Raw genomic sequence first — 25,150 nt, 5'->3', positions numbered from 1 at the left:
TTGTAAATGTTTAACCCACAATGACTATATTATGGTTGCACAGAAAGTATGTGTTTTGTTTCTTGTTATATATTGTGAAACTTTTACCTTAAATATGTATTGTGAAACCTTTACCTTATATATGCTTGCAAGCAATGTCACACTTGACATAGAAACCAGACGGTAACAGTGCTTGATGATCACTTGTACATTACATTCACATTTTACATGCAGACACACAGCAACGTGTATTGGTGAAGAAAACATTGTGACAAACAATCTGAGCATCCAATGACAGGTAAGCTTATATTATAGAACTCGAGAACTGTTAGTTGAATGTTTATTTTCATATAAAGCTGTAGAACATCCGTGACAACAGATTTGTTGTCTTGCTTGACAAGCTCCTTGTATCACTAATACCATAACCAAGTTCTAGTTTGACTCATTAACTGTACACCAGAGCAGTTACTGCCACGATCACCCTTGCTTACCCAATGTAGATATTTACAGTTTTGTTCCACTAGCAAAATCTGCACACAGATTCGCTGATATGGAGTTTATAAAATTCCACACAACGTAAGTCTATTTACAAAAGTCAATCTTTAGTGGGTAGCACACACCATTACCCTACCCCTCCTCCGGAACCATGTTTCTCTGACCTCTCAATATGTACCCCTCCATTGTGGTTGCATCAATGGTGTGGCTATCTGTATCACCAAGGCACACAAGCCTGCCCACCAACGGCAAGGTCCATTGTTTTGGACAGGGGGGGGGGGGGGGGGGGAGATATAGGTTTAAAACAGTTCATTGAGATTTTCATAATAAAATAGAAAAATACATAGATCCACATCTAATTGATTATATCATGAAATCCTCAATGTACCATTTTAAATCTATAACCTACATGTGCAAACAAAAAAATTGTGTAGTATTTCTGGACGCCCAGCAAAGACGCTTTGTAACTAAGGCAAAACTCTGGGTACACAACATAAAAGAAGAACTTAATGTGCAACATGCAAAAAGAATTTTTCTTATGAACTAATGTAATTTATATACAGCTTTTGCAAAAATGGCCAGCACATGAAACTTGTTAAAATGTCTATTGATGGAAAGTATGTGCTCAGTGTGTTATGAGAACATTTGCAATTGTTCTTACCATGAGTAATGAATTTCCAGTTCTTGGACAGCTCATTTAACTGACAAAACAAATAGTGGAGATGGAAGTTAAATAGCAAATCATGAATGCACCAAAACATACCACATCTTGGAATCTCTCACTACTAAGTAAAATAAGGCTCAAGATATTTCAAAAGTACAATAGCTTCATTCTCTGTGGAACAGATAGTTCAACACAAATAGAGGAAGAAATACTTTCGTTTTTTAGTGTTTGGTTGAAGAAATCTCTTTGGGCAGGGCAAAATGAAAATGATTAGAAACAGGGAAAAACTAAGTGCTATATTACTTGATGAGTCAGTCATACATTTTCCAAATAATTAAAATCAGAATAATGTACAAGGCAAGTAATTCATGTTTGCAACCATAAAAAGGTGGACTCCTTCAGGAAACTGAAGAACAATTCCGATGGATGTAGTGTTGTTGGCTACTGTCAATGTTTGACAAATAAGAAATATGTGGTGCAAAATAATTGCCAGTTGAATCATACTGGGTGTGAGAATTACATCAAAATGGTATTATGGGTGTTTATTACTCCCTGCCGGAGCCACAGTTTAGGATCGGAACCAAACTTGGACAACACTCCAGCACAACTTGTAGTATACAGCCTACTCTATCTGAAGTCTATATTCCTGTAAACCTATCTTGTTACCTTCATCCAGAAACTCGACTCTCTTGATAGTGTGATATAAAGACAAGTTATTCAGATGCAGTGGACGCTAATAATATTTCTTGACAAAATACATTTTAGTGTAGTTTATGCTGGTACTAGATCACAAAGAGCCATCAAACGTAACCAGAAGGTTAAACATGGTTTCCTTAAGTGTTCTATGGAATGTCAAGGAACCTTTAGAGCTGCGAGCATAAAAATTACTCACGAAAATGCAACACTGTTAAAATTTTTTCTTTCACATTGATCTTTAAACAAAAAACCACAAAATTTATAACAGATCATCTACTATAAGAAAATTCATTTTACAGACTTACAACAGTATTACATATTCACAGGAATGCATCATGTGGTCATCAGCAATATAGTACTCGCATTACGAAACAGTAATAAGGCAATCAAAACACAGGTGTATGTGTACTTACTCGATTTGGAGAGAAATTAAGAATTTTTCACATGCAAATCAATCTTTGGTTTGGTTGAAAACTCCCTTATAAATTAAACTTTGGGAAAATCTAGTACATCCATTGAGTTTCTTATGATTGCCAGCGTGTTGGCCATGTCTCCTATGGCCATTGTTCTGTCTCTGCCAGCGGGGCCTCAATGCTCTCTTTGTTCTGGTGCATGTTGTAATGTTAGCCTCCAACACCTACACTTATGTTCTGTAATGTTAATTGTCACACAATTCACAGGTACAAGCCCTCATACAATCTACATAATCTCTGGTAGAAGTGGCAAATAAAGTATGTATGTTTTTAATTTCTAGTATTCTGACTGACTTCCCAAGCTCATGCCAGACAGGAATGCACAGATCTTTGTATTACAATATGGAACCTCAGTTTGCACTCTTGACAATTATATCCATAGTTCATAGTCAAGCAATGTGAATTACAGTTCTTCTGAATGATTCTATTATGTTTAATGAATACCATTAAAGAACAGTACTAGCAGAGTAGGCCTGTAATCTGATACAGTATAGTACACTTGCGAGAGAAAATTCTCTCGGGATTCTAAAATGAAATCTAACTTTTGAATTTTACAGTTTACTGCACATTATATTCAATTTCCTTATTAGTGAATAAAGGTTTCTGCGCTCACGATTTGGCGCTTTCCGAAGAATCAGGTTGTATGTTGATACAATAATTAAGAGTAAATTTATTTCAGTTCGTGTATTGCAAATTATTTTCATTACATACCAAAACTGCCACAATAGTAGTAGTAGAAATTGTAAATCATATAGTAATCGATTCGCCAGTAACGTAAAGATTAACACCTAATAACATGGGACATATGGCAAGTAAGTGTCCGATTTCTGCGTGACTCAAAACTTAAGAACTAGCGATACGAGGATATAATAGCCAAATCACAGAACATCAATTTTGCACTCGAATTTTAATACTTGAGCAAGTGGTTACAGAATGTTCACGATACAATATCAACTAGACACTTCTAACAGCTGAGCAAATTATTAGCACGACGAAGATGAGTAAGATACACTGGTGTGCTTGATGCGAACAAGCTGAAGTAACAAAATCCATTTCTTCAGACTTAATTTTCTTAATTGTGCCCGCAAAGAAGTTCTGCGTAGAATGCAAGTCTTAATTTGTATTTAATAAACGAATGACCATACGATATGTAACTTCGTGACATCCAGCTGACGCTTAAGTTTGTCGATTTTTTGATCACTCTAGTTTCGCGCAAGTAGTCTTTTGTTTCAGATTACTGCCAACTTTACAAATTATAGATAACAAAACTGGGTGCACTGTAGTTGCTATCTGAATGTCACGTTGCGCTGTTATGGAAATTGTGTTATGCAGTAATTCAACAGTGGGCGCTACTTACAACTCTTCGAGGAGGCGACTTACAGTAAAGACGCGAGTCATCTCTACTCGTACAAATGTAAGGTACGAAGAACAAATCAAATCTGTAGTTCCAGCACTGCGTGAGAAAAGTCGGAATTTGACCCCACAGCGACGCTACGTATTGGGCGTAGAACAAAGTTTGACACCTACATATCGTTTAACACTGAGAATAATTTATGTAATCTGTTTTACATGAATACGATATTCCTATTTAATGACATTTAGTTTCACAACACAGCTTGCTCTCTCTGCGACATAATTCGCTAATGTTGGCAGAAAGACCTTCATCCAAAACTGTTGTGGGAGCTCGAAGGGCATAATTTATTGAGTTTTCTCTTCATACACTATGAAGCTGATCTGCACTTGATAATAGTATATCTTTTGACATAAAAGGTTTCATTTCCCCAATGATCCGAGCAATCCCCAAATTGAGAGTCGTGACGAGTGATGCGTTTTGTACTTCAGTCGTGAAAAAAAACACTAGCATTATTTTATTATGATATTATCAATGCTCACATTGTTGTGCACAAACCTCGATTACAAAGCCATATCCTGTATTAAAGTTCAGAAATAAATAATTTCTGAAAGGTGGCAACACTTTCTTGTGCTACGCACGTAAGATATTTATTTAACATGTTTCGCGGTATGAAAAAAATAGAAACTCATAGGAATACTTATTAATTACATATATATGAGCGTTTTAACACGGGGAGGGAAACTTAAGGTAGTACTAACAGATTACTGCTAAGCCGAAATGTGCATCTCAAATCTTGAAGGGGAAGTCCCGAATGACGAAAGGCATTGTGAGGTACGTGTTGGGGAATTTACCTATAGTGGCAGTTGCTGATCATAAAGGTCGAAACGTCCAGCAAAGTTGGTGTTGCGTGAAAGGTAGGCATATAATTCGTTCATTCTCCTGGTGTATCAGTGAATGATTTAAACCTTTAGAAAATGGCAGGCATTCGTCGCACTTTACACCCTTACATGATGATGTACGTTACTGGTGGAAGTGTGAGTAAAGAGGTTTCTTTGTTAGAAGGTGCAGAAACACGTGCTGCTATGGTTATTGTTGCATTGTAATATTTAGTGTTCAGTACTAACATTCACATAGAGCCATCCGTGAATTGTGTTATAATGTTAATTAATATTAGTACTCATAGCATTCATGTTCGAAAGAATAGTATCAACAACTCCTTCAGAACTATATTGGCGCAGAAACTAATTGTTATATAAATTGATATGAATATCTACTGTGTGACTTGCTATCGGCGCAGTAAATTTTAGATTAGGAAGGTCCTGTCTACAACCAATGGTTAGTGCAAGGACTTTGTTCCTACATGTTAAGAAACCTGCTTTTCTGGCAATAGTTTGAGAATGTGGATAGACAAAATCATTGGTCTTATGTCATGCACAACTTTCCTGCATAAACGGTAGATCATTTCTGGTCCAGATAAACTTATGAGTTGACTGCTTCTTTAATTTCATGTCCAGATTGTGTGGATTAGCCTGATTTTTATAGAACATTTAGCCTAAATTACGTTTTAAAAAACGAAGAAAAGGTAATCCAAATGGTACCAAACTACTGAAATGCTTGAAGCAAGAATAACGAGGTGAAGGAGTCCATAGGAAACTTAGAACTGGTCGAACGAAGGATATGTATATACAAATCAATATGAAGTAGCTTCAGAATAAATGGATAGAGACTTGTTTAAGTAAAATGAAAATATGTTGGTCCCCGGCGACGGTCATATGTTGAGTATGTTGTAGTATTAAAATTTCCCATGGCATTGTACTTCTGTGACAACAGTTTTAGATACTTTATATGCATTTGCTTCCTGTAATATTTGTAATAGGGCTGATAACCTTGGCGTTGAGTGCCTGTAAGCTCCCAATGCTCCTACACACACTGCATTTCCTTTCATCTGACACCGAGATTATGTAGTTAATAGAATAACGGAGAAACTATAGCAACATTTATATATGTGTTTTTTCAGGAATCATCTTGCAATGATATTTTAACCTTTTTGTCAATATAATACAATGATAATAAACATCTCACAAAAGCATATACACAGAATATGTCAGTATGTTTTTATGAGGATAGGGCACATGGTTGGCTGTGGCCTTGCTGAAGTAGCCATCCTGGCATTTGCCCGATAGGATTTAGGAAACCCACAGAAAACCTAGATCAGGATGGCCAGACAGACAAATCCCATCTTCACAAATATAAGGTCAGTGTGTTAATGACTGTATTGTGAATATGGCTTATAATTTTGTGCAGTTTCTTCATGTCTCTCAACATCATCACTGCAGATGCCATGAACATTCAATGGTGACTTTGCAACCATGATCATGCTGCTTGCCCTCACTTCAGTCCATTCTGAAAAATGACACCTGGCCTATAAATATGCTGCTGTGCCTCATGCACTTCACAATGTCCTCCCTTCTTTTTGTGTGGAGAATTTGAGCCAACATCCCCCTTGATGTGTAGCATTTTGATTTGACTAGAATGACAGGATGTTAAACGCCATGCACTCTCTTTGTAAAAACATTATATTATGATCATATCTCATAATGTTAAAGAGTGTTGTAGTTGTCCCCTTTCATTATTAACCCATAATCTTATTTGTATAAGTAGCCTAATTTATAATTTTGTTGTATATACAATACTTATGTAGTACATTACTTGTGAATTATGTTTCACATTTGTTAAATATTTGTACTGTATCATTGTATTCTGTAATGGGAGGAGAAAAATGTGGAAAGAGCACTGGCCATAGCAAAAATATAAATATGTAGCCTACTACAGACATTACGAAATCCATATCTTTGTCATCAATTAATCATTTACTGTGTGCTAAAAGTGAAATTATGATAATACAACTAAAATTTACCTTGAGCAATAATAAACAAGAAACACGTGAGGCCTTAATTGCGATAGCTCCGCATCTGCATTCTCCATATCTTGTTGCAGTTATATGTGAATATGAAATAGTGTTTCATTTTTCTTTGATGTGTTTGGAGAGTATTTATATTTGTGCATATTTACTCCAAATTCAAAACAAACCTTCCTAGCTAAAGTATTAAAAATGGGGTCGTACCATTTTATCTTAGATCTGTTTCCTGTGGGAGAATCATGTTCTCTCTCTCTCTCTCTCTCTCTCTCTCTCTCTCTCTCTCTCTCTCTCTACTTACACCCTTTTGTGTGAAGAAGAGGTGTTTTTTTGTGTGGCAGACCAATCTGCAGCATAACCTGAAATCTTTAAGTTTTTTATTGCTGTTGTTTGTACCATATTTAATAAATGCAGATATGAAGACATGCGAGCCAAATCCATTATTACTAGCACTGACTTTTCATTTAGTACAGGTTTGTGTGTGGATAACAAAAGTCCTGGACTAAATTCAGAAAACCTGTTTTACATAATATAGTAATTGCTTTTGAATATTTTGGTGTGTGTAATATTCATAAACCATAACAAAAATTATGCAGACATGCTTTTGAATATTTTGGTGTGTGCAATATTCATAAAACATAACAAAAATTATGCAAACATTTAACTAGTACAGAACAAATCCCAAACTGGGTTAATGCAACTGCTACACGAGAAGGGAGTCAGAATAGATCTAAGTAACTACAGAGGAATTTCACTAACAGCAGTTGCATATAAAACTCTTCTCGAAAGAGCAGAGAAGCAACTTGAACCAAAAGTTGAAGAATGTCAGACAGGACTCTCACCGGGCTATTAATGTCCAAAGCAAACTGTAAACCTAAAGCTAATCCTAAGACATTAGAGAATTTGTAGAAAAAATGTAGTTGGCACATTTATTGTTTTCAAAATTAAGCCTATGACTCAGTTCCCAGCCAATCATGCTCCCAAATATTGAAAGAACAAGATCTAGATATGAAAACACTTGCAGTCATAAAACGGACACTGACCAGACAAAACCAGTGTCAAATGCACGGAGAAACTCCCAGATCCTTTCGAAATCAAAATAGTAGTTAGACAAGATGAACTGTCTCCATTACTTTTCACTTATGGCCTTGAGAAAGTGACACAAATACGGTGCAAACTGAAATCAGCCCATAAAACTGACCAACCAATCACTTTAGGTAGAAGCAAGTTACGTGTACACTGTGTAGCATTCACAGATGGTTTAGCAATAGTAACTCATGACATTGCATCAGCCCGAAATCAACTAGCTAGTTCCACAATTTAAATATGCAAGTGAAACCATTCAGGAAAACTACATCGATACAAAAGCAAACAATATTAGATGCCAAAGGATGGAAACTGAATACTGACTTAAAATCCAAAATATCTACAAGAAATGTTGAAAACATAGAGAAAGGCAAGAAAAATTCTAAGCCTAAAACTTGTAGACGAACTATACCGACTCGTAAGTTTCCCCTCCCCTATCACCAAGAGTAAATCAAAATGGACATGATGAAATAGGTTGGCAAGACAAAAACTAATCTGAAATACGTAGGAATTACTCCAGAAGTTCAACACCGTGTAGCCTTCAGGTCCAAAAGGAAAAACCAAAGAGGAAGACTTCAGTCTGAAGAGATAAATAAACACTGCAGGAAGAGAATGAAAAAAACATGGACACAAAGAAAGTCAAATGCCCACCTCTTAAGTATTTATATGGTCCTGATAGTCTTATTTGCAAATAAGAATAATAAATGTATATTCACAACATGTCAGTTGTAGTACAAGAATTTCAGGAAGAGGGCATAACATAAAATAAAATAATGTCAGTGGATGATTCCCCTCACTGAGCATGTGTTACAAAGTAGTGCGTAAGTCAGGGTGTTGGTGGTGTGAATTTACTGACGAAGCGCTCAATTTCGGCTTTATGAGTCACAGAAGTGATGCATTTTGTTCATTGCAGACAATATTACAGGCCATTTATAATCTCTATTACACACTGTGAAACAAAAACAATCTTGAAAATTATTCACTGGTTCTCTGCAAATGGACTTTCATTGAAACGAATACTGCAATTTTGTTCTGCAGAAGGCCTGACTCACCAGAAATTACTTGTGAGGAAATAACTGCTGAAATGGAAGTCACAAATTACAGATCTTGGTCATATAAACTCTACAACTTCTGTCTCACAGGCAATAGTTAACTTGGGAGATAGAAACTGTCAAAAAGTTAACATGGCATTATTTGCTGGGGTAGCTCTTTCCCGTGGAAGAAAGTATTCATTTCACAGAAGCGCATAAGGGTAATAAGTCTTGACCCTTTTGTAGATGGCACTTTAAACAGTTTGATATCATGGCAATGGCCTCAGTACATGTATCCCCCTTATATTTTGTTGCCAACAAAGACAACAGTATCATTCATAAAAATAATACCGTGTGTGTGTGTGTGTGTGTGTGTGTGTGTGTGTGTGATACAGTTATAAATTAACATACATAATTTTGGAAAAAGAGTCTTTAATCTGCACTGTTCTTAAAAAATATCTGTAATTGTCGTGACTTTGCTGTCGTGCTGATATTACAGCAATAATTGATAGCGTGGCTCTACGAAAAAACAAGTTATGAGGTTTTTACGAAGTTTATAACTGAAATCCGTGGTGATTTTTAATATGTGCCTGTACTCTTAAATCAACATGGGGTATACAGCAGAGTCTACAGTGTAGCCTGTCACATATAAAGCATTCATTCCATTCACAGGTGGAGAATGGTAAGGGTAAGATGGAGAATTGTAAGGGTAACTCTGTAAATTTTACTAGGGTTATTTTATATGTGAAGTCTCTTGTCACATCCTTTTGTAGGTGACTGAGCAGCATTTTATGATCCTGTCTCACAGACTGGTTTTGAAATATTTGCGGCAGGTTTTGTGAGAAGACTGCTAAAGGTCTTGTCTGTAATTCTAAAACATCTTCCTCTGTGGAAGACTATCATCACCTTATTTGTTGCTTTGCTGATGTGCAGTCATAAACTTAAAGCAACTGGCAGTATGTTTTGACAACTCGTTTAAAGTGCTGGGCACTCACAAGTAAAATATTTAGTTACCCTAACCACCACTGACACACATACGTAAAGGACATCTTTGCCATCTGTATGTATTTGGCAGTGCTGCAGTTTCACCCATTTCATTTCTGAAGGCAGTTTAGGCATCAAGTCAGAACATGAATAAAAACAGAACTATACAACATTCAGCAGTAGCAGGCCAGAAACAATGTTTTCTTTGGTCAGCAAACAATGTTTTGAGCTCAGTGTAAATAGCTTGAGAATCTGTTAATGAACATAGTTCTAACTTTCATGAGCTTGATCTGACTTTCAACTTGCTATGTTGAAGATCACATTGGACACAACATGACAAATCATGCCAAAAGGAAGCTACCAACATCTCCAGTACAGCACTAACAGTTATATTTGTGAATCTGTATGCTATCAGGTACAAGATTGCAATTTTTGTACAAAAATGTGACAAATATTTATCATAGTAGTATTTCAACGTTATGTCAATAAAACAAGATATAATACTGTAGTGACAGTGGAAGAACAGTTAAGGTATTGTATTTAATGTACGAAGATTACAGATACACTAAATTTTTGCAAGCAAAATATCATATGGTAGTATTATTTTGTACGGACACTCAACTTGTGTGTGCAGTATTTTAAAACAGCAAAAGAAAGCTATCGAGGTAATTACTCATTTTGAAATTATTGTTCTGCTTAAGAATTAAGGCCAGAGAGCTTTACACCCTCATCTATGGTAACCATGAATATTTTTCATTTTAATATCAAGGGAAGTATCATTTGACTCCAGAATCAGACTTTTAACATTTATACAGGCTTAAATGTCCCTCCAGATGTTCAAGGTAATCAGTGTTTCAAACTTAAATAATCAATCAGTCTGTGTATTTCTTTTATCCTGTATAAGACAAACGGCATTGACGTTCTGTGTATTTTAAAGCTTCTATTACCTCTTGTAGTCTTCATTGCCTCAATTATTACACTCCATCTTGTTTCAGACAGACTGTGAAGAGATTGAAAACTAGTGTGTTTAAATAACTCTGTCCATCTCTGTGGGCTTGCACTGAAGCAAGTGTACAGCTGGTTCAGACAGCTTAAGAATACATCTACTACTTCATTACTTCTTGTAGCATGTAATTCTACTAAGTTTGAAGTATGAGCTGCACAAAGAGAAAATGTTACCAGCAGATTAATTTCTCTAACTTTTGCGTGCATAGCTTTTATGTGACTAATCATATTTGATCCATTATCAAAGCACTGACTGTGACAGTGCTGTAAATCAAATTCATGCTTGTTAAAAACTTCTGTGATAACATTACTAACCACATCATCTGTCTTTTCTGCTAATCAAAATATTCCAGAAACCTCTCATTTATCTCATCATTTAAAAAAAATATACCCTAAAAACAGAATATTCTGTTCGGTCTCAACTTCTTCCCTTTGTTCTAAGATTTTATTTATTGTATATCTCCATACAAAGATAAAATCTCATTCTGTGCTCTCCAAGATAAACAGTGCTCTTATCTTTTCATGTTACTCTTGACAGCTTTTAACATAAATAGTATATTTTCTTAAAAATATATCATATTTAGCCAGTAAGTCACCTAACTCCAAGAAGTCACGATTATCTGGCTCTCCTAACTGGTGACTACTTCTTCTAAAAGGCAAATTTTGTGTGGATAACAAGTTGCTTTGTTTTAGCAATAGTTTCTGGAACATGGAAAGCACACTGCTGCATAATTGGCTTTGTCCATGACATCTCAATGCTAAGCAGTTATTTTTATGCAACAAACTTCTCATAATCAGGAAGAGTGGAGTATAGCTCTTTCAAAGCTGTTATTGTGTAGTCGAATCCTTGATCCAGTGTAGCTAACCTTGATGTAACAAGCTTTTTGGATTCATTCTGAAATACTAGCCATGGATTATAGAAGATTTTTTCCTTTCTGTCACTCCACACTAATCAATCCCTTTTTACTTGAAATTTGTTGTTACAGCATTTGGAATTCAAGTGATACTTGGTAAATATTCTACTTTGTTTGTCTACAATCTGATGAACTGTTCAAAGATCAGTGTTTGAAATGCCCTTTCTAAAAATTCTGTCTCTGTTACTGTTATTAAATGGATATGGCCATTGTCCAGGATCACTTGGATTCCAGTCACAGTCTGTGGATACAAACTCAAGACTTCTTTTCTCTTTTATCTCTCCTTTGTCAGATGGCAAAATGCCTACATCAGATGCTGCTAGTTTAGGTGTTTGCTCAGAACAAGTTACAGTTTCTGCTGATGTTGAAGGATTACTTACATTCATCACAGAACTATGTTTTGGCAAAAAGTAATCAAGTATTGGGTTTTTAATTTTCTCTAGCTCTTTCACAAATTTTTCATCGCTTTTACATTTCTGTGATCACATCTGAGCAGTACATTTATGTGCATAACCATACATTATCCTGGAAATAAATAATTAAAATACATACTAAATTATGTTTAAAGTAACAAAGAACACTTTAAATAATAGTGAAATTTGTGGTAATAAATTATTTTTTTAAATTTTATAACATACCTCAGAATAACAATGATATAATAGATACCTGTGGTATTTACATAAGCAAAGAAGGATAATTTTCACAAAAAGTTATTATCATTCTGCCATCAGTCACAGTGTTCACTGAATTAATGAAAATAAGCACAGCACTTAAATCTGAAATACACTGCATATAAAACATCAGTGTTCGGACACTAAAACCAAGCATGAAAACATCGGTCATCGCAGATTTTGCCAATGCTGCTTTTATAAAAATAGCAAAGTCATAAGTGCTAGGGTCTCTAAATTCCTGTAGGCTCGTTATCGATGGAATAAATGTTATGCTTGTGACCTAATGGGCTTTAGAGAGTCGCTTAGTCAATGTTTGAATGTGTATTTAATTTCTAGAAAAGTTACAATTATTTGTTGTTAAGAAACATGCCAAATGCTGGATGTGGGGATTTATCAATTGACCGTACAAGCTCGTGTGACAGGCGAGCAAAGAAGATGTGACTGAGAAAGAGAATGTCATTTAAAATAAGTCTGCATACTACACTGCAAATAGGAGTAATGCTGCCACTCACATACATTGTCATGAAAATAGATATATAAGAATCTCAAAAAAATAATCTCATATTTGAAGATCGTAAGTGCCCCTCCCACACACACAGCACAACACAAGACCCAGTTTGCCAGTGACTGTGAAAATAAGGCAGTCTAGGCACTGCAGACATCCCAATTGCTGTCATAAACATAATACTTCTGAGAATAGATTAGTAACTATACTTTACCATTGAATGGCTGAATAATTTCAGCAAGGAACCTATGACATTGGGAGCAGTTGTTAGGCGAAGACAAATTCTGTGTCAGAGAGAGAGAGAGAGATAGAGTGGGCACCACATTGATTTTGTGTGTACTAGAAATGCTTTAATAATGATTTAATTTACCAGTTATGTTAAATACACTTTATAAAATGGAAATTGTGTATGTAAGGGAACTTGTATAAAAATGAAACAGCATTTGCTTGTAGAATGATGCATTAGTACTTCAGGAGAGTGAATTCTGTTCTGAAAATCAGTGGCAAATTAAACGTCTGCCAGTCCAGGACTCAGATCTGGTATAAACAGCAATGGAGAGCATTATAGCAAGTAAATTAATGAAGGAAGATCAAATCTGCCATGATACAACAAAATAAGTCAGGGTACTGTGGTACAAGTTATGAAATAAACTTGCCAGGTTTAAAAGAATGCAAAATCTCCAAATTTTCAACGATTTACACATGCTTGACACTAGCGTGGACTTCAGTGTGGGACACTTTTAATAGTTTCTGTAATGAACCTGTCTCAAAATGTGATAGAAATTCCAAAGATCTGAGCAACAAGACATAACCAATATCTTACGATAACAGTGCCAGTGAAGTGGAGTTATTAAAGACTTTTTTCTGAAATTCCTTCACCAAAGAAGATGTAGTCAATATTCCAGAATTCAAATCAGGAACAGTTGCCAGCATGATTAATTTGGAACTAGGTACCCTTGGTGTAGTGAAGCAAGCTATGCCACTTAATAAAGGCAACTATTCTGCTCAGTTGTATACCACTTGTTTCTTTTGTAGTATGCTCATGAAATAGCTATATTTTTAGCAGTTGTATACAACTGATCATTTTATGAATGATTTGTACCTAAATATTGGAATATTTGAATGGGTTGCACTAGTACACAAAAAGTAAATAAAATTAATCTGTCCAGTTATAGACCCACATCTATGACATCAATTTGTAGTCAGATTTTGGAACATGCTGTGTTCCAGCACTATGAAATATGCTGAAGCAAACTATTTGTTGATACATAACCAGATGGATTCAGAAAATACTGTACTTGCAAAAGACAACTGGATCTTTATTCATGGAAAGTAATGAGTAATTATCTGAAGAGGGTTGTAAATTGACAAAAGGTTTTTGACACTGTTCCACACAAGCGGTGTCTATCCAAATTACATGCCTGTGGAGGATTGTTTCATTTGTGTGACTGGATTCATGGTTTTTGGGCAGAAAGGTCACAGTTTGTAGTAACTGACAGGAAGTCATCTAGTGAAACTGAAATGATATCTAGGGCTTGCCAAGAACTGTTACAGGCCTTCTGCTACACTTAATCTGTATAAACTATGTAGGAGGCAATATCTCAAAATGAATTGCAAAATTATTTAGACAAGTTATCTCCATGATACAAAAGTATGGAAACTAACTCTAAACCATAACAGATACAAGGACCTCCACATTAGTGCTAAAAAACTTCTGTTAAATTTAAACAGGAAGTGCAAAATGGCTAAACAGGGATGGCTGAGTACAAATGTAAGGATGTAGAGATGCATATCACTAGGGGTAAGATAAATACTGCCTACAGGAAAATTCAAGAGACCTTTGGAGATAAGAGAACCACTTGTATGAACACCAAGAGCTCAGATGGAAACCCAGTTCTAAGCAAAGAAGGGAAAGCAGCAAGGTGGAAGGGTATATAGAGGGTCTATACAAGGGCTATGTACTTGAGGGCAATATTATGGAGATGGAAGAGGACGTAGATGAAGATGAAATGGGAGATATGATACTGCGTGAAGAATTTGGTAGAGCTCCGAAAGACTGAAGTCAAAACAAGGCCCTGGGAGTACACAACATTCCATTAGAACTACTGATAGCCCTGGGAGAGCCAGCCAGAAGTTCAACACCGTGTAGCCTTCAGGTCCAAAAGGAAAAACCAAAGAGGAAGACTTCAGTCTGAAGAGATAAATAAACACTGCAGGAAGAGAATGAAAAAAACATGGACACAAAGAAAGTCAAATGCCCACCTCTTAAGTATTTATATGGTCCTGATAGTCTTATTTGCAAATAAGAATAATAAATGTATATTCACAACATGTCAGTTGTAGTACAAGAATTTCAGGAAGAGGGCATAACATAAAATAAAATAATGTCAGTGGATGATTCCCCTCACTGAGCATGTGTTACAAAGTAGTGCGTAAGTCAGGGTGTTGGTGGTGTGAATTTACTGACGAAGCGCTCAATTTCGGCTTTATGAGTCACAGAAGTGATGCATTTTGTTCATTGCAGACAATATTACAGGCCATTTATAATCTCTATTACACACTGTGAAACAAAAACAATCTTGAAAATTATTCACTGGTTCTCTGCAAATGGACTTTCATTGAAACGAATACTGCAATTTTGTTCTGCAGAAGGCCTGACTCACCAGAAATTACTTGTGAGGAAATAACTGCTGAAATGGAAGTCACAAATTACAGATCTTGGTCATATAAACTCTACAACTTCTGTCTCACAGGCAATAGTTAACTTGGGAGATAGAAACTGTCAAAAAGTTAACATGGCATTATTTGCTGGGGTAGCTCTTTCCCGTGGAAGAAAGTATTCATTTCACAGAAGCGCATAAGGGTAATAAGTCTTGACCCTTTTGTAGATGGCACTTTAAACAGTTTGATATCATGGCAATGGCCTCAGTACATGTATCCCCCTTATATTTTGTTGCCAACAAAGACAACAGTATCATTCATAAAAATAATACCGTGTGTGTGTGTGTGTGTGTGTGTGTGTGTGTGTGTGTGATACAGTTATAAATTAACATACATAATTTTGGAAAAAGAGTCTTTAATCTGCACTGTTCTTAAAAAATATCTGTAATTGTCGTGACTTTGCTGTCGTGCTGATATTACAGCAATAATTGATGGCGTGGCTCTACGAAAAAACAAGTTATGAGGTTTTTATGAAGTTTATAACTGAAATCCGTGGTGATTTTTAATATGTGCCTGTACTCTTAAATCAACATGGGGTATACAGCAGAGTCTACAGTGTAGCCTGTCACATATAAAGCATTCATTCCATTCACAGGTGGAGAATGGTAAGGGTAAGATGGAGAATTGTAAGGGTAACTCTGTAAATTTTACTAGGGTTATTTTATATGTGAAGTCTCTGTCACATCTTTTTGTAGGTGACTGAGCAGCATTTTATGATCCTGTCTCACAGACTGGTTTTGAAATATTTGCGGCAGGTTTTGTGAGAAGACTGCTAAAGGTCTTGTCTGTAATTCTAAAACATCTTCCTCTGTGGAAGACTATCATCACCTTATTTGTTGCTTTGCTGATGTGCAGTCATAAACTTAAAGCAACTGGCAGTATGTTTTGACAACTCGTTTAAAGTGCTGGGCACTCACAAGTAAAATATTTAGTTACCCTAACCACCACTGACACACATACGTAAAGGACATCTTTGCCAGCTATATGTATTTGGCAGTGCTGCAGTTTCACCCATTTCATTTCTGAAGGCAGTTTAGGCATCAAGTCAGAACATGAATAAAAACAGAACTATACAGCATTCAGCAGTAGCAGGCCAGAAACAATGTTTTCTTTGGTCAGCAAACAATGTTTTGAGCTCAGTGTAAATAGCTTGAGAATCTGTTAATGAACATAGTTCTAACTTTCATGAGCTTGATCTGACTTTCAACTTGCTATGTTGAAGATCACATTGGACACAACATGACAAATCATGCCAAAAGGAAGCTACCAACATCTCCAGTACAGCACTAACAGTTATATTTGTGAATCTGTATGCTATCAGGTACAAGATTGCAATTTTTGTACAAAAATGTGACAAATATTTATCATAGTAGTATTTCAACATTATGTCAATAAAACAAGATATAATACTGTAGTGACAGTGGAAGAACAGTTAAGGTATTGTATTTAATGTACGAAGATTACAGATACACTAACTCTGCCACAAAGGAATTTATTTGGAAACTTAATGAAATTTTATTTTTAATAGTGTCATGTCACTTTACTAAAACTACCAGTTTTGTACAAACAGGTATCCTATTGGTATACAGCAGATGGTTTTTGCTCTAAAAGATGAGCTTCCATCAGGTGAACAAATTATGTAGCTTTCAGGTGATTGATTAGATCTAAAAGTGTCTTGGGATCAACATGAAAAGAACCTCAGTGGTTTACAAGACAATTTTCAGATTGTGACCCCAAATATATATTGGATCATACTATTTTTAAATTTTTGCATTCAAAATATCATATGGTGGTATTATTTTGTACGGACACTCAACTTGTGTGTGCAGTATTTTAAAACAGCAAAAGAAAGCTATCGAGGTAATTACTCATTTTGAAATTACTGTTCTGCAGAGAGCTTTACACCCTCATCTATGGTAACCATAAATATTTTTCATTTTAATATCAAGGGAAGTATCATTTGACTCCAGAATCAGACTTTTAACATTTATACAGGCTTAAATGTCCCTCCAGATGTTCAAGGTAATCAGTGTTTCAAACTTAAATAATCAATCAGTCTGTGTATTTCTTTTATCCTGTATAAGACAAACGGCATTGACGTTCTGTGTATTTTAAAGCTTCTATTACCTCTGGTAGTCTTCATTGCCTCAATTATTGCATTCCATCTTGTTTCAGACAGACTGTGAAGAGATTGAAAACTAGTGTGTTTAAATAACTGTGTCCATCTCTGTGGGCTTGCACTGAAGAAAGTGTACAGCTGGTTCAGACAGCTTAAGAATACATCTACTACTTCATTACTTCTTATAGCATGTAATTCTACTAAGTTTGAAGTATGAGCTGCACAAAGAGAAAATGTTACCAGCAGATTAATTTCTCTAACTTTTGCGTGCATAGCTTCCAGTCAACATTGTCAAAAGCTTTCTCTAAGTCTACAAATGCTAGAAATGTAGGTTTGCCTTTCCTTAATCTATCTTGTAAGTCATAGGGTCAGAACTGCCTCGTGTGTTTGAACATTTCTACGGAATCCAAACTGATCTTCCCCAAGATCAGCTTCTACCAGTTTCTCCATTCGTCTGTAAAGAATTTATGTTAGTATTTTGCAGCCATGACTTATTAAACTGATAGTTCACTAATTTTCATAACTATCAATGCCTGCTTCCTTTGGGATTGGAATTATTACATTCTTCTTGAAGTCTGAGAGTATTCCACCATTGTTAGCATATGAACCGGAAAAACTGTATTTAGGGTGGGGGTCTTATGATACCCAAACATATCCAATCAAATAATTTCACACATGCTTGTTGACATTTCATTCTCAAGATTTATCATACTATTCATAGGCTGACCTTAGATCCCCACTTTATGGTATTGCTATGACTGCCTTTGGTTCAGATGGATCACTAAACAGTGCAAGAGATTGACCAGATGCTCTAAAAGTGGTTCAGTTTTGCAGTGCTCCTGATATTAAATCTGCCAATTGCAACGATTAACATTTCATGCACCATATAAGAATAATCACTAAGGAATTTAATATTATTCACAAAATCCATTATAAGAAAGTCTGGCCTTCCAACTAGCAGCCAAATGTCAGCTGCCAGACTTGAAATATAGTGTCAAAAATGGTTCCCACCTATGCAGTGACCACTGCCACTACTTAACTGCACTGCAAGCAATATAGAAGCATGACTGTGGGAGTGCATGATTCAGTGCTATGGATTTCCTGCATAAGAGAAAGTGAGATGAATAGTGCAATTAAGAATTAGGATGATAAACAATATGCATTTCACAATTCATCTCTCTTTCCCTTAATTTGTCTTTGCTTCTTATTCTGGACTGAAGCTTGCACAGTGTTTACCAGTCTGCCACCTCTGACCAATGTCTCTGACACTTACCACTTCGTCTTTGTCTGCCCTTGTTCTCACTAAAGGTGGTTCTCTCTCTCATCTTGTGGGGTCTGAATGACATGGCCTTCCTTTTCTAACCTCCCATAGCAAATGGCTCTCTCCTCCCCAGTGAATGAACTATTAGTTCTAAAAACCAAGTAATGTGTCCCTTTTGCTTTTATATACACTGATGGAAAAAAATCACAACACTAAAAAAAATTAATGTAGAGTGTTGAAATTTTGGGGATACATTTGTCTAGGTAACGTATTTAAATGATTAACATTGCAATAACACAGGTTAATGTTAGCGTGAGATAAGCCATTGCAAATGTGGAATGCTGGTACATTAATAACAGTTGTAACTGCCAGAATGTTGAATGTAAGTATGCAATTGTGCACATGATGCTGGAGTTGTCACTGGATGATGTCCCATGTGTGCTCAATTGGAGACATTGTGTCATCAAACAGGCCTATGCAGCACATTGACTCACTGTACAACATATTGGGTTACAAGAGCAATATGTGGGTGATTGTTACCCTGTTGGAAAACATCTCCCAGCATGCTGTTCATGAATGGCAGCGCAACATGTCAAATCACCAGTTTCATATCAGATTTGCAGTCAGAGTGCATGGGATTCTCATGTGAGTGCTCCTGCTGACTTAACAAAATCACATCCCATACTGTAACTCCATGTGTAGCACCAGTGTATCTAGCACCCAAACAGGTTGGTTGCAAGTCCTCATCTGTCCTTTTTATCAGAAAGAAACGTGTTGCAAACAGACTATTTTCCAGATAGTAAATTGCAGTGTAATATAACAAGCAGACAGAGTGTAGCTTTGGGAGGTAAAATTCCAAGTCTTGCCAATAGAAACACTTAAAATCAAAATACAACAATAACAATTCCCAGTTTTCAGAACTTTTTTGTTTCTCCCTCAGCGGGAGAAGTTTTCTCAACTGACTTGCATTTTGATAGAATTAAAAAGTTAGGTACTTAAATTCAGCTTATAAACAGCTGTTGTAATATAACATTATTTTAAATGTTATGTAATTAGATAGCCAAAAAGTTTACTCACCAACTGGGGACAGGAGAATACACATAAACGGCATTTAAACTAGCAAGATTTCAGAACCAGTGGCCTGTTCGGCCTGTTCTTCTTACGGAAGAGTTGAAGGGGAAGGAAGACAACTGGTGAGGTATACGAAAAGGGGACAGTCCAGAAAAGTCACCCAGAACTCCGGTTCAGGGTAGACATATTGGGTGGGATAAAAAGGAAAGACTGATTGTTGGGGACTGCACCAGATGAGATTGAAAACCTGACACCTTAAAGATAGGGTAATAACACAAGACACAGATTACTGCGAAAACATAATGCACGATCTAATAAGAGCAGAAAACTAAACGCATTGTATGTGATAGAGGTGAGAGGTAGGAGGGGAGGTTGGCAGGGAAACATAGACAGGTCAGAAATGAAGGATATAGAAAAGTGAAAGGGAGTGAAGAAAGGACTAGTTGCTGTGAAGAAATGCTGAAATCAAAGAAATTGATGTAGATTAAGGCCAGGTGGATGGCAAGAACCAAGGACATGTAACGTGAGTTCCCATATGCAGAATTCTGAGAAACTGGTGTCTAGGAGGAGAATCCACATGGCACATCTGATGAAACAGACACCGAAGTCATGACTGTCATGTTGCAGAGTATCCTCTGCAACAGGGAATTGTGTGTTGTGAGTATACACCATGTGCTCAAAATGGTTCAAATGGCTCTGAGCACTATCGGACTCAACTTCTAAGGTCATCAGTCCCCTAGAACTTAGAACTACTTAAACCTCACTAACCTAAGCACATCACACACATCCATGCCCGAGGCAGGATTCGAACGTGGGACCGTAGTGGTCACGCGGTTCCAGACTGTAGCGCCTAGAACCGCTCGGCCACCCCGGCCGGCCACCATCTACCTATGCCCATTCACTCTAACTGTTAATTTACCTATTTAAAAAGCTGAATAGCATCTGCATAACACCTGGTATGTGACATGACGTTTGACACGTGGCTCTCCCTTTGATAGTACCGGGTGATCAAAAAGTCACTATAAATTTGAAAACTTAATAAACCATGGAATAATATAGGTAGAGAGGTAAAAATTGACACACATGTTGGGAATGACATGGGGTTAAAAAAAAAAAAAGTTCACAAAATGTCCGACAGATGGCGCTGGACAGCAAAACGTCAGTGACTGCGCATGACAATTGTGTATAAAAGGAGCTGTAATGAGAATCAGATGCACCTGCAGTCGCAGTATGTTGACGTTACCTAAAAAGGCGCTTTTAGTGAAGCTGTATTATCAGAATGGGGAATGTGCTAGTTCAGCGTTACGATCCTATCGCCAAAGGAAGGGGATTCGAACGGGTAAAGGTCCGTTGACAAATGCAGCTGTGGCGAGAATGATTTCGAAGTTCGAAGCCATGGGTTGTTTAGACAATAGACCCCGTAGTGGCCAACTGAGCACAAAGTGTTATGCTGCTGAGAAAGTTCAGGAAGAAATGGAGACTGTAGTGGGTTCGTCTATGCACGGGGAAGTCAGCGCTCGTGCAGTCGCACGTCACACCGGCATTCCATACACTACTGTTTGGTTGGCACTGAGGCGTACCCTCCGATACTATCCGTACAAAATCCATCGGCATCATGAAGTGTTACCTGATGATTTTGTGAAGTGGAGGGCATTTGTGGTGTGGGCGTTGCAAAAGATGGCGGAAGATGACGATTGGTTGAGTAATGTGTTGTGGACCGACGAAGCTCCGAGAGGGTCTGTCAACGCCCACAACTGCAGAATTTGGGCTACCGAAAATCCTAGAACTGTCGTGGAAACTCCATTGCACGACAAGAAAGTCACGGTATGAGTTGGATTTACCACATCTACCGTTATCGGGCCTTTTTTCTTTGAGGAAATGCGTGATTCTGGTTTTGTAACTGCTACTGTGATGGGTGAGAGGTATGCCGATATGTAACAGAATCGCATCATCCCCAGCCTGGCTGGTAAACACCTTCTGGAACGTATTATGTTTATGCAGGATGGCGCTCCACCCCATATTGCTAGACGCATGAAAGATCTCTTGTGCGTGTCGTTTGGTGATGATCGTGTGCTCAGTCACCACTTTCGTCATGCTTGACCTCCCAGGTCCTCAGAACTCAGTCCGTGTGATTATTGGCTTTGGCGTTACCTGAAGTTGCAAGTGCATTGTGATCGACCGACATCTCTAGGAATGCTGAAAGACAACATCCAACGCCAATGCCTCACCATAACTCCGGACATGCTTTACAGTGTTGTTCACAACATTATTTCTCGACTATAGCTATTGTTGAGGAATGATGGTGGACATATTCAGCATTTCCTGTAAAGAACATAATCTTTGCTTTGTTTTACTTTGTTATGCTAATTATTGCTATTCTGATCAGATGAAGCGACATCTGTCGGACATTTTTCGAACTTTTGTATATTCAGTTTTCAAATTTATACTGACTTTTTGATCATCCAGTATATGTTTACCCAGTTGCAGGTCTGGCACAATTGATGGTAGGAGAGTGCATGGGAGAAGTCTTACGGCAGGGGTGGTCACAGAGGCAGGAGCCATAGGGTAGGGACATGGAAGCAGAGGGAGCACAGGGTCTGACAAGGATTTTGTGGAGATAGGGAGGGTGATGAGAAGCTATTCTAGGTGTTCTGGACAAAATGTCACTCAGAATGTACTTCATTTCAGGGCATGATTTGAGGAAGTGATGTCCTTGTCAGTGTAGCTGATTAGTACATTCAAGACCAGGATAACACTGAGTGACACGAGGTGTAATCCTAAGCTGTTTTTTTTTTAGAGATCAGCAGTACCAGGATTGAATGTGATGGCTTCGGAAATCTGCTTTTGAACTAGATTGGGCTAATTACCAATGGTGGTTTATTGGTGTAAAGAGTCTGCATCTGAACAAATATGTTTATGTCGAACGCCCATGCTGTATGGGAGGATAGGAAAGAATGTTTGACAAGTAAATGATGGCTATTGTTATATGTAAAAACTATTTGTTAGTTAATGTGAACAAAAGAAGTGTGTTTCCTGACCCTTAGTGAGAATGAAATCAATGTCAAGGAATGTGGTGTGGGATTCAGAATGAAATTTAATTTGAAGGAGAGATTCCAAAAAATTTATCAGGTTAGCCTCACCATGAGTTCATAAGGCAAAGATGTCATCAGTGTATCAACACCAAAGCAGGGGCAGAAGGGCATATGGACCACAGGAAAGCTTCCTCCAAGTGACTCATGAAAAGGTTGACATAGGAAAGAACCATCCTAGTTCCCGTGGCTGTGCCTCTGATTTTTTTGTATGTCTATCCCCAGAGGTAGAGTAGTTGTTGGTAAGAATAAAGTTGATTAATGTGAGTAGGAAGGATATCATAGGTTTGGAATCAGGTGAACACAACCTGAGGAAGTGTTTAGCAGGAGACACACCATGTGTGTGGGGGATGTTGGTATAGTGGAAGGTGACATCAATGGTGGTGGGAGTGGGACGGGCCCAGATTTCAGATGATCTGGGAAACGGTTCGTGTCATTAATGTAGGAGGAAAATCTTTGTCTTATAGATTGCACGTGTTGATCAACTAAGGGATATATCTGTTTGGTGGGTGATTTGAAGCCATCAGCTATGGGACAGCCAGGGTTATAGAGCTTGTGGATCTTAGTAGGAAAGTAACGTGGGGGTGGGTGGTATGGGTGGGGGTAAGAAGTTGTATGGATTGAGTTGTTAGTCATTGTGAAGGGCCTGAGAGATCTTGATGGCTGGTGCTGTACTTAGAAATGTCTTACAGCTGACATAGACCTTTGCTTATGTTCCCCCATCAGTCAAGTACCACAGTGGTAGATCCCTTGTATGCTGGGAGAATTTGATAGTCATCAGTTTTTTGGAAATGAAGAGCATGGATGTCTGCAAAGGACTGGTCAGAGTCATGTTGTAGGGATCTGGGGAAGGGCTGTGAAGCAATGCTAGTTGTGTGGAATTCTTGAAGTACTTGTATGGGATGATTTTAGAGGTGGTGGTTATGGATTAAGTTGAAGTTGGGATTGTAGTCAGAACTTTTCAAGGCATGGGTCAGTGTCAGTTTGCTGTTGGGAAGGTTTTGAGATTAGGCTGCATAATGGTATTTCCACCTGACATTACATGTGGAGGAAAGTAAATCATGAACGAAGCCCACATGATTAAATGCAGGTTTAGGTCAGAAAGGGAGACTCATGGACAATGCAAGTAATTCAGGAGGTGAGAGTGCCTTAGATGAGAGGTTGAGAATGCTGTACTGTTGCGACTGGTTCTTGTGATCATTTGTGAGGTATCTTAGGTCTAGGATGTAGTGGTGAAGACAAGGGGTGTTAAAGAGTTTGGCCAAGCTTGGTTTGTAGGAGAGAAGTGGTGGTTGATGATATGGTTATTTAGAAAGCTGCATAGGGACAGGGACCAATGTTGAAGCAGTTTAGGAGGAGATTTGAATAGCTTTTTGAGGTGAAGTTTGGCTTGTTGTTCCATGAAGTTAGCTTGGCAGATGATACCATCCAAGGAAACATGAGGGACAGATAACTACAGGACTTTGTGGAAGGAGCAAAGTCTATTGGACTGGAAATTTGGCAGATGAGGCACGTAAAGGAATTGTAAAAGAGGTAGGTGCAGAGTAGGATTACATCCAGAAACAGAGACTTCCAGTGTTAGACCTTTGAGTGTAACAAGCAGGTTTGAAGAAAACAAAATGTGGTACCTTAGTTTTGATAGGAAATATGTAAATATGTGATGGTATTCAGCATGGTAAAGAGGAGGGTTGGGATTGTTAGGGATGAGTGTCAAAAAAGAAGCAGAGGATGGAAAAAGATAGAAAAATGGAAGAAAAGCAAGGAAAAGGATTCAAAAAATTCAGACATGGATTAAGTAATGAGTAGGTGATCATTTCTTGCCAGAGAAGTGGCCTATATGGTAAGAAAAAAATATGATTTGAAAGGGGGGGTTGCAAAAGTCAAAAAAACAGACAAAATTTTGAAAACAGGGCAAACAGAAAGAGGAAGTTATTGAAGAAAATGTAATCTACTGCGTTTGGCAAATAAAATAATGCCATGCAGGAGACGCAGTAAAAGTCAATCAAGAGTTGTTTGGTGAAAAACAAACACAAACAAATTGAATGAATTGTGTACAAGCAAGGTAGGTGGACAGTGGAAAAAAGAAAATGCTGTCAAATTCTCAAGTAAATCTGT

At 37.4% G+C, this 25,150-nt stretch overlaps 1 protein-coding gene across 4 annotated transcripts in view; it reads left to right on the top strand.

Moving 5' to 3' along the window:
- The first annotated feature begins 3,581 nt into the window (after positions 1–3,581).
- The window catches only part of LOC126419310 (transcription initiation factor TFIID subunit 1-like), a 167,106-nt gene continuing 145,537 nt past the window's right edge, over positions 3,582–25,150 (top strand). For 3 of the 4 annotated variants that reach the window (XM_050086489.1, XM_050086487.1, XM_050086490.1), the window contains exon 1: positions 4,421–4,575. The gene's annotated coding sequence lies outside the window, so the exon portion shown is untranslated. Of the gene's footprint in view, positions 3,727–4,420; positions 4,576–25,150 lie in introns of those variants that run through there. The other variant, XM_050086488.1, reaches the window with a different exon arrangement.

The sequence above is a fragment of the Schistocerca serialis genome, chromosome 9, assembly GCF_023864345.2.
Source record: "Schistocerca serialis cubense isolate TAMUIC-IGC-003099 chromosome 9, iqSchSeri2.2, whole genome shotgun sequence".
Classification (NCBI taxonomy): domain Eukaryota; kingdom Metazoa; phylum Arthropoda; class Insecta; order Orthoptera; family Acrididae; genus Schistocerca; species Schistocerca serialis.
Note: the sequence above shows the minus strand (reverse complement) of the source record. Positions and strands in the feature narration are given on the sequence as shown.